Source organism: Mesoplodon bidens (assembly GCF_964165515.1).
Source record: "Mesoplodon bidens genome assembly, chromosome: 12".
Classification (NCBI taxonomy): Eukaryota; Metazoa; Chordata; class Mammalia; order Artiodactyla; family Ziphiidae; genus Mesoplodon; species Mesoplodon bidens.
In genome coordinates this window covers 48,575,602-48,588,781 of record NC_138168.1, presented here as the reverse complement: position 1 = coordinate 48,588,781, position 13,180 = coordinate 48,575,602, and the positions used below count along the sequence as shown (strand labels likewise).

The 13,180-nt window shown below is 36.5% G+C and overlaps 1 protein-coding gene across 6 annotated transcripts in view; it reads left to right on the top strand.

Annotated features, from left to right (window-relative positions):
• The window catches only part of HS3ST5 (heparan sulfate-glucosamine 3-sulfotransferase 5), a 288,558-nt gene that overhangs the window by 105,298 nt on the left and 170,080 nt on the right, over positions 1-13,180 (top strand). For 4 of the 6 annotated variants that reach the window (XM_081251467.1, XM_081251466.1, XM_081251468.1 and 1 more), the window contains exon 2: positions 9,568-9,762. The exons of the other annotated variants lie outside the window; for them this stretch is intronic. The gene's annotated coding sequence lies outside the window, so the exon portion shown is untranslated. The remainder of the gene's footprint in view (positions 1-9,567; positions 9,763-13,180) is intronic. 6 annotated transcript variants of the gene reach the window in all.

Here is a 13,180-nt window from a genome sequence, read left to right as displayed (position 1 = left end):
AATAACTTGAGAACTGACTTAAAACAGTGTAAGCTGAAGTCAATGAGTATGCTGTGTACTTGCAAATTATCTAAGAATCTTTATATCCCCATGGCTTAAAACAAAGAAGACATACCATAAATATTTATTGGATGAACAAATGAATAAATGTTATCTTATTAAAGAAATTTTAGTGACTATGGGTTTACCTTTTTCTGGAAATTAAGCCCTTTCAAACAGAAAGAAGGATCTAAGATTTGAGCAGCCTTTCAGATATAACCATTAGCACTCTGTCCCTGTGGCCATGTCTCAAAGACTAGGAGTTCCAGGAACTGCAGAAAGAGAGGCCAGGCCTAAATATAGGTGGCAAAATAGGGCCACAGTTCTTAACTCCTACCATCAAGCCATGACTTCAGCCTCTTCACTGTGGCCTGAACAGAGAAGTACAAGAGTGGAGATGGAGGTCTAACCTTAATATGCTTATTACTTATGCTATATTCCTCTCTCCCAAGGAAACCCCATTCCAGTTTTAAGATTAAGGTCAGAGATACTCTGGATCTTCCTTTAGCAAAGCAAAACCCATTACCATTTTCTTTGGAAAGATCTTTTCCAGTCATCAGATCTATCCAGTCATAAGGTCTATATTTAGGACATGGGAGAATTTCACTCATTCAATAAATAAGCATCAAGCATCTTCATTGAAATAGATTTGTCTCCTTTAATTAGACCAACTCTCAACATTTCTATAGTGTTCCCACTATCAGGATTATCTTTTTTATAGTTGTTAAGATATGTTGAAAGTAGAGGAATTGGTAAAAGCTTATAACTCTAAAATTCTATATGTAAATGAGCACGTAGCAAAGCTTTTATTAAATGTTGATGAGCAGGTGCACTGTTCCTCTTAGAAAGCTTATATTCTGACAGCACTTATATTTTGTTTCTCTGCTTCTCTTCCTTCTACTTACCCTCCCTGTGAATTAATACTTTATCTGATTAGTATGAAGGGTATCACAGTTTTCATTTGTTAGTTGAAAATCTAGACCTCACTAAGTGTAGAAAACTACCATCAGACTAGAAATGGGAGTCCAGTTTAATGAACAAACTTTGGCTCTGTGTGTATGTGTGTGTGTGTGTGTGTGTGTGAGAGAGAGAGAGAGAGAGAGAGAGAGAGAGAGAGAGAGAGAGAGGGACTTTTCCCAGGAATCACAGACTCAGGCAGTCAAAGTGTTTAGAGGACATATAGTCAATGATTCTCAGTTCAGGTTGCATATTACAGTCATCTGGGGAACTTCTGAGGCTCCATCTTTCCCAGACCAACTGAACTATCATCTTTGAGGACAGGGCCTGGGGATGGGTATTTTTTTAAACCTCAGAGTGTTCTAAAGTGCAGCAGGTTTTAAAACCCCTGGTTTAGTCCAATTCTTTTCATAAGGATAGGCAAAATAAAAACCCATCAGGAAGAAATGAAGTATTTCAGGCCTTGTAGAGCCTGGATTAGAAACCACATTACCTAGCCCCAGTCCAGAGCAATTTCCATAACAATGTGGTACTAATATCTTTTGTTAGTTTTGACTCATTTGAACTTTCCCTTGATAAAATTGTTATAGGAGAGGGGCGGGCACACAGCTGTTAGCAAGCAACCGGGGCCCCTCGCCTAAGCAAGTGACCATTAGGGAGCAACTGTTAGCAAGCAACAGTTAGCAGTCCCACTCAGCCATTGATTGGCATCCCAAGGGGGCCCCCTCCCCTCCCTCCCCTCCCTCCCCTTCCTCTGTTTAAAAGGAGCCCGAATTCAGCCGGAGGGAAGATGGTTTTTGAGACACTAGTGTGCCATCTTGGTCTGCTGGCTTTCTGATTAAAGTCGATGCTTCTTGCCCCAACACCTCATCTCCCAGTTTAGGCCTGTTGTGCAGCGAGCAGAGCGAGCTCGGGCTCAGTAACAAAATTAGCAGAAGGAATGATGCTTCTTAAAACTTTCTGTCAAATAGACTTGAGGAAAAACCCCACCATGCTGGGTTAACACATGCATTTCCTACGTTTCTCGGCAGCGTTGGCCTCCTTGCCTTCTACCAAAAAGAAGTTAGTCTTTGATTGTAGTGAAGAGTTTTTGAACCATATTTATAACTTTCATTTTATATAAATCCACAAGATATCTTTAATCATTTTAGCATATGTAGACCCATTTTTAAAATCATCATATAAATTTCGTGTAACTCACTTCCTGAGAAAACAGCACCGATAACACTGCCCAGTTTGCAGTGTTGAAGATATGGTTAAACATTTTCCTGTTTTTTTGGCATCTATCTTTTCTGTGTGTGTATATTTGTTGAACCCATCAAAGTCTAAAATATTTCAATTCAGCATAAACTTGCAGTACCAATTGTTGTATGGCATGTATTTTATCTTGTGCCGAGGTGGGAAAGCATATCTAAATGCATCATGCCTATGCTCAAAAGTAATGCAAATCTCCTGTCTTGCCAGTGCCAGAAATAAATGAAAACGATAATAAAGGCTAGAAACGTTTTTCTCTTTTGCACTGACGCAAAATTTTGTATGGAGTGATCATCATCATGCATTAAGCATCCACTGTAAGCCAGACATTCTAGATGGCATAGAAGAATATTGAAGAATATTGAAGGCATAGTTTCTACTCTCAACTCGTATTAAACAAAAGCAAATAAATACAGTTTAAAGTCATTGAGAGTAAAGAATAAACATTGAAATTTTTAGAACTTGTAAATATATTCTGTGATTTTAGAGTAGATCTATATACATTCACACAGTTTTTTCAACCTATTACAAGTCTCCACTAAAGACAGTTAGATAGTTGAACTGTGTGTCTATGTCTACAAGTGGGTGTTACCTTATGTGAATTGTGTATGATTTGTACTAATTTTCTCCACAGTGCAGAGAATAGAGAAATTCATGAATAGCAGGTGTTTTACTGATTGTTTTTATGAAAATGCTGCAGAAATGCCAATGTCAGAATCACAGAGTAAAGAAGGTCAGTGTATAAGAAGGAGCAGACCAGATGGACGTCCTTAATGAAAGCCATACTGCTTTGATGGAACTTAACACTGCTCAGAGTATGAGTCTCCGCATTACCAGCCTGAGAATTTGATTTAAGGAGGCAGTCTCATTCTGGTCAGACTCACAAGGAACTTAAGTACCTGAACTAGGTGGTCAGCTCATGAATGGGGAACCACTCCACTACTGTGTCCAGAATGTTGGTGTCCTTTGTGTCCAGTGCCTCTTTCTGACCTAGCAGTCCCTGGGGGAGCTGACCAGTAAATGTGGGTGGTTGTGAAGGATGTGCCATTCAGACCGTAGGGAAGTGTGAGGACCATTCTGAAGATGTGACTTCTGTTTGCAGGAGGATGCAAGCTCTTGATCCACCCTGGCAACTTCTGATTTCTGGATTTTCTCTTCTTCATTCTCAAAGCTAGTAGTGGTCAATCCATGTTCCACAGAATGCTAGGATTCTATGTAAGGATTATTTTGTGGGAGATGGATCCTCTCACAAAGAAAAAACAAAACTTAAACTACTGCCCTCTCTAGCCATTCCCTTCCTGTTATGATACAATTTTAGCTTCTCTAGTCACTTTCCAGTCCTGTCTCCTGGCAATGAAATTATTTCCAGATCTCCTTAATGGACTATAGGGAGTTCCCAAACTCTCAGTGTTTCTTTTATTGAGATAATCACAGAAGGTCAGTCATCTAGGAATAATCATGGATGTCTTATGTGTAGCTTTTACTTATTTAATTCTCATCATATGATATTATTTCTCTCATTTCCTTAGGAAGTTTTCAAAATTATAAGAGAGAATTTTACTTTTTACTAGTAGGAGCTGTTATATGGTACTCTAAATCTTTGAGCCAGAGGTAGATAAATAAAACTTTTTACATTTCAGTGCAATATTGAGAAAAACCTACAAAAAATATACACAAATAGGCAAGCTTATATTCTTTTTGTAGCACTCATGAACATCTGTACTCCATGTGTTTTTTAAAACTTCACTACTTGCATTATAGAATGGCTATGACATCCATTGGCAATCTCATACTCTTAAAGGAATCAGTTTTTAAAGAAATACAAAAGGGATGAATTGGGAGATTGGGATTGACATATATACACTAATATGTATAAAATAAATAGCTAATAAGAACCTGCTGTATAAAAAAAATAATAAAGTTCAAAAAAAAAAAAAAAAAAAGAAAAGCAGGGCTTCCCTGGTGGTGCTGTGGTTGAGAGTCCGCCTGCCGATGCAGGGGGACACGGGTTCGTGTCCCGGTCCGGGAAGATCCCACATGCCGCGGAGCAGCTGGGCCCGTGAGCCATGGCCGCTGAGCCTGCGCGTCCGGAGCCTGTGCTCCACAACGGGAGAGGCCACAACAGTGAGAGGCCCGCGTACTGCAAAAAAAAAAAAGAAAGAAAGAAAAAAAGAAAGAAAGAAAAGCAAAAGGTTTGTACTATAATTATAGAACACATGTCAATTTTCATGCGAAAGGACTAACGCGATCTTGCCAATAGCTATAGAAATTAACAAAACAAAAGTTTAGCCAGTGAAATACCATATACTTGAAAATAATTTTTCCCATTATACAGAAAAGAAGCATGTAAAAAAAGAGGCAGAGCATAAGGTCCTTCCTTCATGCAGTTACGCTTATTTTTTATTTACATAAAGAGAAGCAAAATAAACAGGGCCACTTCAGCCTATCCCTTGGAGTTTAAGTTACAGGAGAAAAGAAATCATGACTATATACTGGTGGAATTTTGCTTGAAAAGCAGTTGAATATTAAATTACAAATCACTAGTTTCTTAAAATATCTTTTAATATCTGGGTAAAAATTATAAAATAGCCTGCTGTCTGATTTTTAAGACAACTATTTGTAGTCATTCTTAAAATGCGTTTTGTGCAAGAAGGTTTCTTTTTCAATTTTTTTCTTTCCTTCCTTTTTTTTTAATTTTACAAACTCCCTAACAGATTCAATACCCTGAGAAAACTAGAAGATATTTAAAACTAAACAACAAGTCTATAGAACCCCAAAGGCGATTACCTCGTATATAAGTATGCCTTAGGCAAACTTCAACTAGTTTTTAAGAAACAGATGTTTAAGCCTGCTCAAGAATTTTATTCAGGCACAAAATTTGCATTATCTACTCTTAAATTTCATGGCCTATCCTCTTCTGGTTCCCCTCAATTCTATCTACCATTTTTCAACTTAAAAAAGCATTTTCTGGCCACAATTAACAGTCAGAAGCCTTTGAGAAACATGTATCCCTGTGTCCTGTTTAATAACACTTACAGCCCCACTGCTTCATTACCTTTAACCTCCAGTGCATGTTCTTATTTTAGGTTACCCTAAGAAATATCTTATTTAAGGTAATATCAGTACATAGCATAGGCTAAAATTTCATTCCTACCTTGGAATCCCTGCAGTTCTTTTTGCCCCTTTCAGGTAAATATCCAATAACTAGGAACTAATTTGTACTTGGGATAACTATTTTCCAAAATAACTTGTCTCAGCTCCAAAAGACTTTAGCTGTTAATTATTGAAACTATTGGGACTTCCCTGGTGGTCCAGTGGTTATGAATCCATCTTGCAATGCAGGGGATGCCGGTTCGATCCCTGGTCAGGGTGCTGGGATTCCACATGCCGCAGGGCAACTAAGCCCACATGCCAGAACTACTGAGCCCATGCACCACAACTAGAGAGCCCTCACACCACAACTAATGGGCCTACGCGCCACAACTAGAGAGAAGCCTGCACACTGCAACAAAGAGCCCACGCACTGCAACAAAAGATCCCACATGCCACAACTAAGACCCAATGCAGCCAATAAATAAATAACTATTTAAAAAATTTTTGAAATTATTGAGTTTTTGCTTATATTTTTCAAAGACAAAAGATTTTTAAAGAGAAATATAAAATATTTGAAAGTATGACGGTGAAAATAGCAAACATTATGTTTGAGTGTTTATTCACATAACTCAAGGCTTATCTGAAGGTTCTCCATGTCATGCAGAAAAACAGCTCCTTTATAATTAATCTGTGCAGATTCTGTAGAATTGGGATCCAGAAACAAGTTACCTATGTTTTACTTCCATTTTTGACAGACTAATAATATATTTCCCCTTGTTCACTTTAATCTTATCCTTTTAAGAAAGAATCAGAGTAGAAGAAATATCAGTATCAATACAGTTGAGTGCCTTCTGAACCCCTACTACTTACATAGCATTCTGCTATATAGTACAAAGAAATAGGACATTTCTTTGCCTTCAGCATACTAATAAGTAATTCAAAAAATAAAATACACAGGAAAAAATAATAATACAAGGTGGTTCATGGTTCAAGAGTTACTGCAAGGAAATTGTTCATTCATTGAACAAATATTTATTGAGTGCCTACTGTGTGCTAAGCACTCTGCTGAATGCAGGGTATTTTAAAAATGAGGATAATTATAAACAGAAATAGTCACTTCTCTCTAGGGATATGAGGATGAAGAGGTAGGGACTGGGTGATGTAATTCCTTGTTCTTTACCCTGAGAACAATGAGAAGGCATTGAAGGCTTTTAAACAAGGGGTTGACATGATCAGTTGTGTGTTTTTAAAAGATCTAAATACCATGAGGAGAATTTAGTGGAGAGAAACAAAATGTGAGATGAGAGACAGAAAAAAGCCATGCAGTATTCCAGGCAACAGACAAGGTTTTAGAGGTAGTGGTGGTGATAGTGGAGGAGAAAAGGAAAGAGGAAGATAGAGAAAGAAAGGTGACAAAGTAGATAGATTTTAAAATTATTTCAGCAGTAAAATCAAAAGCATTTGATAATCAGGTACTGGGGCTAAGGGGGAAACGAAGGATTAAATCTACTCTGATTCCTTTTTTTTAAAGGTTGAAGACCTTGCTTTTTGGCTTGTTTAACTGATGGCTGATGGTGCTGTTTACAAAAATAGGCAACACTGGAGGAAAGGTGTATTTGAGAGGAAGGTTTTTATGAATCCAGTTATGGAAAAATTCAGTTTCAGGGACCTTCAAGACATTCAAGTTTAGATGTCAACTATTCAGTTAGAAATAAAAGTCTGGCTATAGAAGAAAATGTTAAGCTAAAGATAAGATTTGAGAGTCATCAAATGATAGCATCATATACTTTGATGGGCTCTCTTATCAATATATACAGTGGAAAATAAAGTGGTTTAGATTAGGGTTCTCTCACTATGAATTAGAAGACGCTGGAAACATTTCATGGGGAAGAGGACTGGATCATGAAAAGAGGTAGAATATAGATAACAAGAGAGAGAAGTAGAAATGAATGAAATGACAGGAACACAATAAAAATATAAATAAATAGACTATAAAGATTTTGGCTGCAAGTAACAGAGATACCAACCCAAACTGGCTTAATACAAAAAAAAGGAATCTATAAATTCACACATAACTGAGACGTTCAGGGTATTCTACCTGCAAGCAAAGCTGTGTCCTAGGGTGAAACACCAAGCTCAGAACTCGGATCCTTTTTTTCTGTATTTCAGCTATTTCCTTGGTGTTGACTTAAGTTCTAGCAAGTTCTCCTCTGATGATCCCAAGGTGTTTGCTAGTAGTTCCAGATGCTACATGTTCATATGCTTATGTCCAGCAAGAAAAACAAAGTTCATTTATTTACTTATTTATTTACACAATAGGGCAATGAAAACCCCAGAATGGAGATCATTGACCTATTAAGGTTGTGTGCTCATCACTAATATTGTAAGTAGAAATTGAGGTACATGGATTATTTTAACCTAGTCAGGGTGTACCTCTGGGGTGGAGACAAATCCTCTCACTAAACTACCTAGAGTATTGGGGAAGGGAGATAGGAAATCTAGAAGGTGTTACGTTATAAGGAGTCTTAAATGCCAAGTTAAAGACCTTGTTCTTAATCTTATAGACCAAAAGTTCTTGTGTTTTGAACAGAAGAGGCATCCAGTGAAATTATTTCAAAAAATTAAGTCTTGAGGCAACGATAGTACATATGGCAATGTTTAAGAAAAACAGAAAAAGAAATCTGTTAAAGAGTCTATAACAATAGTTTAGGATAGAGAAAGTGAAAACCCAGACTGTGACTGAGTAAGAAATGTTGATGAAAGGAAGCCAGTAATGAAGTAATGGATGTGAACAATATTTCAGACAAAGAATCCACAGGACTTAGCAAGATAATAATGGTGGAACTTCAAACTCTTCCACTGAGATTTCGACTGATGTGGTAGCTTTGGCACTGAGGCAAAAATGAAATCCTTTCTTTTACTATAGTACTTGACCCTTTTATTCCAGACTTAGCTCTGAGCTCGGCTTTTCATTTCATTTTGTTCTAGTTAGTTACCACCACCTTGTGACCCATTATTCCCCACATGCACAACTTTCCTAGGAGTCAAAAGAAGGCAAGTTCCAACCTCTGTCAGAATGAAAGCTGTCCTTGACTCCATAGAGTCGATAACAGGGCCGATATCTTTGAGTTTCTCTGGACTTTTGTTGTGTTTTACATCATGGTGACAAGGTGACTGCTCTACCTCCAAGTATCACGGCCTCATTCAAGGCAAGCAATTGTGTGGTAAAGAGAAGAGGAGAAGGAATCTTTCTACTTATCAATAAAACAAATTTCTGCCTGGATTTCTAGCCCAGTGTACTTCTTATAGTTCATGGGCCAGAATGGTATCGCATGACCACTCTTAGCAATAAGGGAGACCAGGAGAGTGAACATTTGATTTTCTGTTCTCTACTTGTGTGAGTCATAGCAAGCAAGAAGAAAGTTAGAAATGGTTTTTGGGTGGCCAAACAGTAAGCTCTTCCATGAAAACCTATCGTTCTACAGTGTGCTCTGTGCTTACATATGTATTACTCTCTTATTTTGTATTTGACTTTGTATTTATCTGTACATGATGCTTCCTCTACCCTTTGGGAGAATATTTGCATGATTGATTACCAATTTTTAAAATGGATGTTTTATTCTCTTTTTCCATTAGCTACTACTAACACCTGCTTAACTCATGCAGCAAAGAAGCTAGAATTTTGGTTTCCCTGAGTAGGCAACACATATTGACTACAAAGGATATAATTTTTATTTATGTCTAATTATCTTGGCAGTCATTACCCATGTTAAAGAAAACATAGCAAAAGTACCAGATGATTCCATTGGGATTTAGTAAAAGTATCACATTTTATCTTTTATGAGATGTGATAGAGTCTCACATAAGGATGTATTTCAAAAAGACCTCATCAGCCTTGACTTAGCAAGAAACTCAGCACCAAAATGTAGCACCTGCATATCAAAAATAAAATTAGTAATTATACCACTTGATGCAATGTTTAGAAAAATAGTCAATTAAAGCAATATGAATTCTAGCAGAATCCTCTGCAGGCAACAGCATCATGCAGTTCTGACTTCACAGTGATATGAACTTTCAAATAACAATGGTGCTAAATCAGGGAGCAGCGAACCCAGGCCAAGTTTAAATTTAGTAACAGTGCTAGTTTACTGAAAATAACCTTCTCCATAGCAGATTCTCTGTGAATTTCAGGTGACCAACTATTTGTTTTTCTGTTCTGTTCAGAGGTAATCAGGTACCCAGAGGCTTCAGCATTGCTGTCTTCCCTTCTCAATGGCGTTTCTGGTGTCCACCTCAGGAGTCTCCTTGGCCAGCCCTGAAACACTTGAAAATTAAACAGAGAATCCACTGCATATATTCTTCTTGAAAATTTCCATTGTATATATTCAGAACTTTCTGAATAAGAATAAGGATTTGAAGGTAAGAGAACTTTGGAAGTAACTCACATTCTTGTGTAACTCTTAATTACATCAAAAGTGAATATTTAATATATTTTTTAAAATATACAAAAGTAAAAGCAGTTGCTGAATATAAGGAAAATAGCCAGCTATGTGTAGTTCTGCAGCAAAAAAAGGTAAATAAAATACAAAGTTCAAAAGTTGTTATATGTCATGTAAATATAAATACAAGCAAGGCACAGTGATTATCTTGATATCTGAAATCAGTTTCACACAAAAAAGCATGGCATACAGTGGTTCCCAAATTCTAATATGCATGAGAGTGACATGAGGGGAGATAGAGGTTCTTAAAATGCTGATTCCTGGACATATTTCACAGAGAGTTAGATTCACTCGACTGGGATATGGTCCAGCAATCTGCATTTTTACAGCTACTCACCCCCAAAAGATCCTGATGAAAGTGGGTCTTGGGCCTTTGAGAAACATGGAAATTGGCATTTAAAATAATGTACTTCTAATTTTCAAACTTCTTTTAAGGGGTTTTATGTGGTTTGTTTCCTTCAGTCACAAGAATAAACAAGGAAGGCTTATTTTAAATAGTGCTAAATTAGTGCTGCTTTTTTGATCCCCCCCCAAATTGAATTATTAATCCTTTCCAATATTCCTTTTTTTTTAACATTTAACTGGAGTATAATTGCTTTACAATGGTGTGTTAGTTTCTGCTTTTATAACAAAGTGAACCAGTTATACATATACATATATCCCCATATCTCTTTCCTCTTCCATCTCCCTCCCTCCCACCCTCCTTATCCCACCCCTCTAGGTGGTCACAAAGTCTCGAGCTGATCTCCCTGTGCTATGCGGCTGCTTCCCACTAGCTATCCGTTTTACATGTGGTAGTGTATATATGTCCATGCCACTCTCTCACTTTGTCCCAGCGTACCCTTCCCCCTCCCCGTATCCTCAAGTCCATTCTCTAGTAGGTCTGCATCTTCATTCCGTCATGGCCCTAGTTTCTTCATGATCATTTTTTGTTGTTGTTTTTTAGATTCCATATATATGTGTTAGCATACGGTATTTGTTTTTCTCTTTCTGACTTACTTCACTCTGTATGACAGACTCTAGGTCCATCCACCTCACTACAAATAACTCAGTTTCATTCCTTTTTATGGCTGAGTAATATTCCATTGTATATATGTGCCACATCTTCTTTATCCATTCATCTGTTGATGGACACTTAGGTTGCTTCCATGTCCTGGCTATTGTAAATAGAGCTGCAGTGAACATTTTGGTACATGACTCTTTTTGAATTGTGGTTTTCTCAGGGTATATGCCCAGTAGTGGGATTGCCGGGTCATATGGGAGTTCTATTTTTAGTTATTTAAGGAAACTCCATACTGTTCTCCATAGTGGCTATACCAATTCACATTCCCACCAACAGTGCAAGTGGGTTCCCTTTTCTCCACACCCTCTCCAGCATTTATTGTTTGTAAATTTTTTGATGATGGCCATTCTGACCAGTGTGGGATGATATCTCATTGTAGTTTTGATTTGCATTTCTCTAATGATTAATGATGTTGAACATTCTTTCATGTGTCTGGTCCCCTCATGTATCATAGCATTCTTTTGTCTTCCAAACTTGCTCGTAAAAAGCTTAATACAAAGAGCAGTAAACATCAATCTGGTCAGGTATGACTTATTAACACGGAGAAACTAGCCAAGTGTTTTGCAATAATGATTTCTTGAGGGAGAAAGGTAGGAGGAATTTTTCCTCCAAGATGAAGTTTGAGGAAGTGAAGAAAATACCTGGGTACTTATAAATGTAATTCAATTTGAAATCATGTATTATTTTAGTTGTCAGTAGATAATCTGCCATGTCATTAATCTAGAAATGAAAATAGCAAATTTAGGTTTATTTCAGCCTGGGTTAGCTGTATCTGGAAATCTGATATTGAGAGAGAGGGAAAAAGAGCTGAAAGTAAGATAGAGCTTTAGAGCAGTAGAGCCATCTGGGACCATTCAGTATAGGAGAAAGGAGATTTACATATGTAGGAATCTCTGGGGAGTATTAGTGTTATTATGAAACAGTGTAATAATGATATTTGTGAGATATCCAGAATAATTAAAATGTCTATTATTCTCAATTTGAGAAGTTGGAAAGTCATTTAAATTGATGTAGCAAAAGTAAAATTGATGTGGCAAATTGCTCATAATATATTGTAAATGAAAACAACAAGTTACAAACTATGTTGTGATATGGTCCCATTTTGATTAAGAAAAGCTACAGATGCATAGGAAGAAAATTGAAATGATCTACATCATAATATTATTCATGGTTATGATCGATTGATGAAATCATGGCTAATTTTTATTACTCCTCAGGATTTATAAAACTTTTTCTAAAGTATATATTATTAAAGTAATTTTAACATATTTTTTAAGAGCTGAGAAAATGTTCAGTTATCTGGGAAGTTCACTTTCATAGAACTATAAAGTAGTCCTGCTAATGGTTATTTAAAATAGCCTTAAAGCAAGGCTCTTGCATCTTGTAGTATTAAACTGACTTGAATATGAAAATAGTACTTCCAATTAGATCAAAATGATTTTTAGATGTAATTCTTCATTTGTAGAATATTGCAGTAGATAAATTTCTCGTTTCCCTCCTCATTAAACACTGAAAATTTTGAATTATGACATTAATTTCTTAGAATATTCTTTATTTCTTATATCATGTAATTCCAATGTCCTTTCAAGAATTTTCTAACTATAATAGTTTGCTCCATTTGGAAGATAATTTTCTATGTTTGGTTACATTAGTGTTAGTACATCTTTGTTCTTTAAATCTCCAGTGTAACATACGGTTAGTCTTACCATTATTACTACCAGCTGAGGTTGGCCTATGATTTTGTTTATTCTGTCTGAATCCACAGTAATTAGCTCTTTAGTTTAATGACAATATTTGTTAATGGGTTTTTAGGGCCAAATTCTGCTGTTAGAGAGTGGGTGGTATATTTGAAGATAGAATCTGGCCTTTATGTTTTAAGCATAAGCTGTGTAATTTGATTTCAAAATGATGGTTTAGAGAGTTTACAGTAGGAAAATGAAATCTGCAATTATCTGAAGTTTGTCAGTTTCAAGAAACAGAAAATGAAAGTGACAATTTATGTAAATGAACAGCAAACCCACTCTAAATTCTCTGATATGGCTATCCTGTATATTGTGTCATTTCATACGTAGCTGGAATAAGAAATGAAATGATAATCATCTAGCAGACATTAGGTAATTTCCCTTATGTGATGGGGCATACAGTGAGTTCTTTAAGTGCATTGAAACGTTTTTTATCATTGTATTTTTTCATCTTTATTGAAATGTAATTAATGTATAACATTGTGTAAGCTTAAGGTGTACAACGTGATGATTTGATACATTTATATATGATA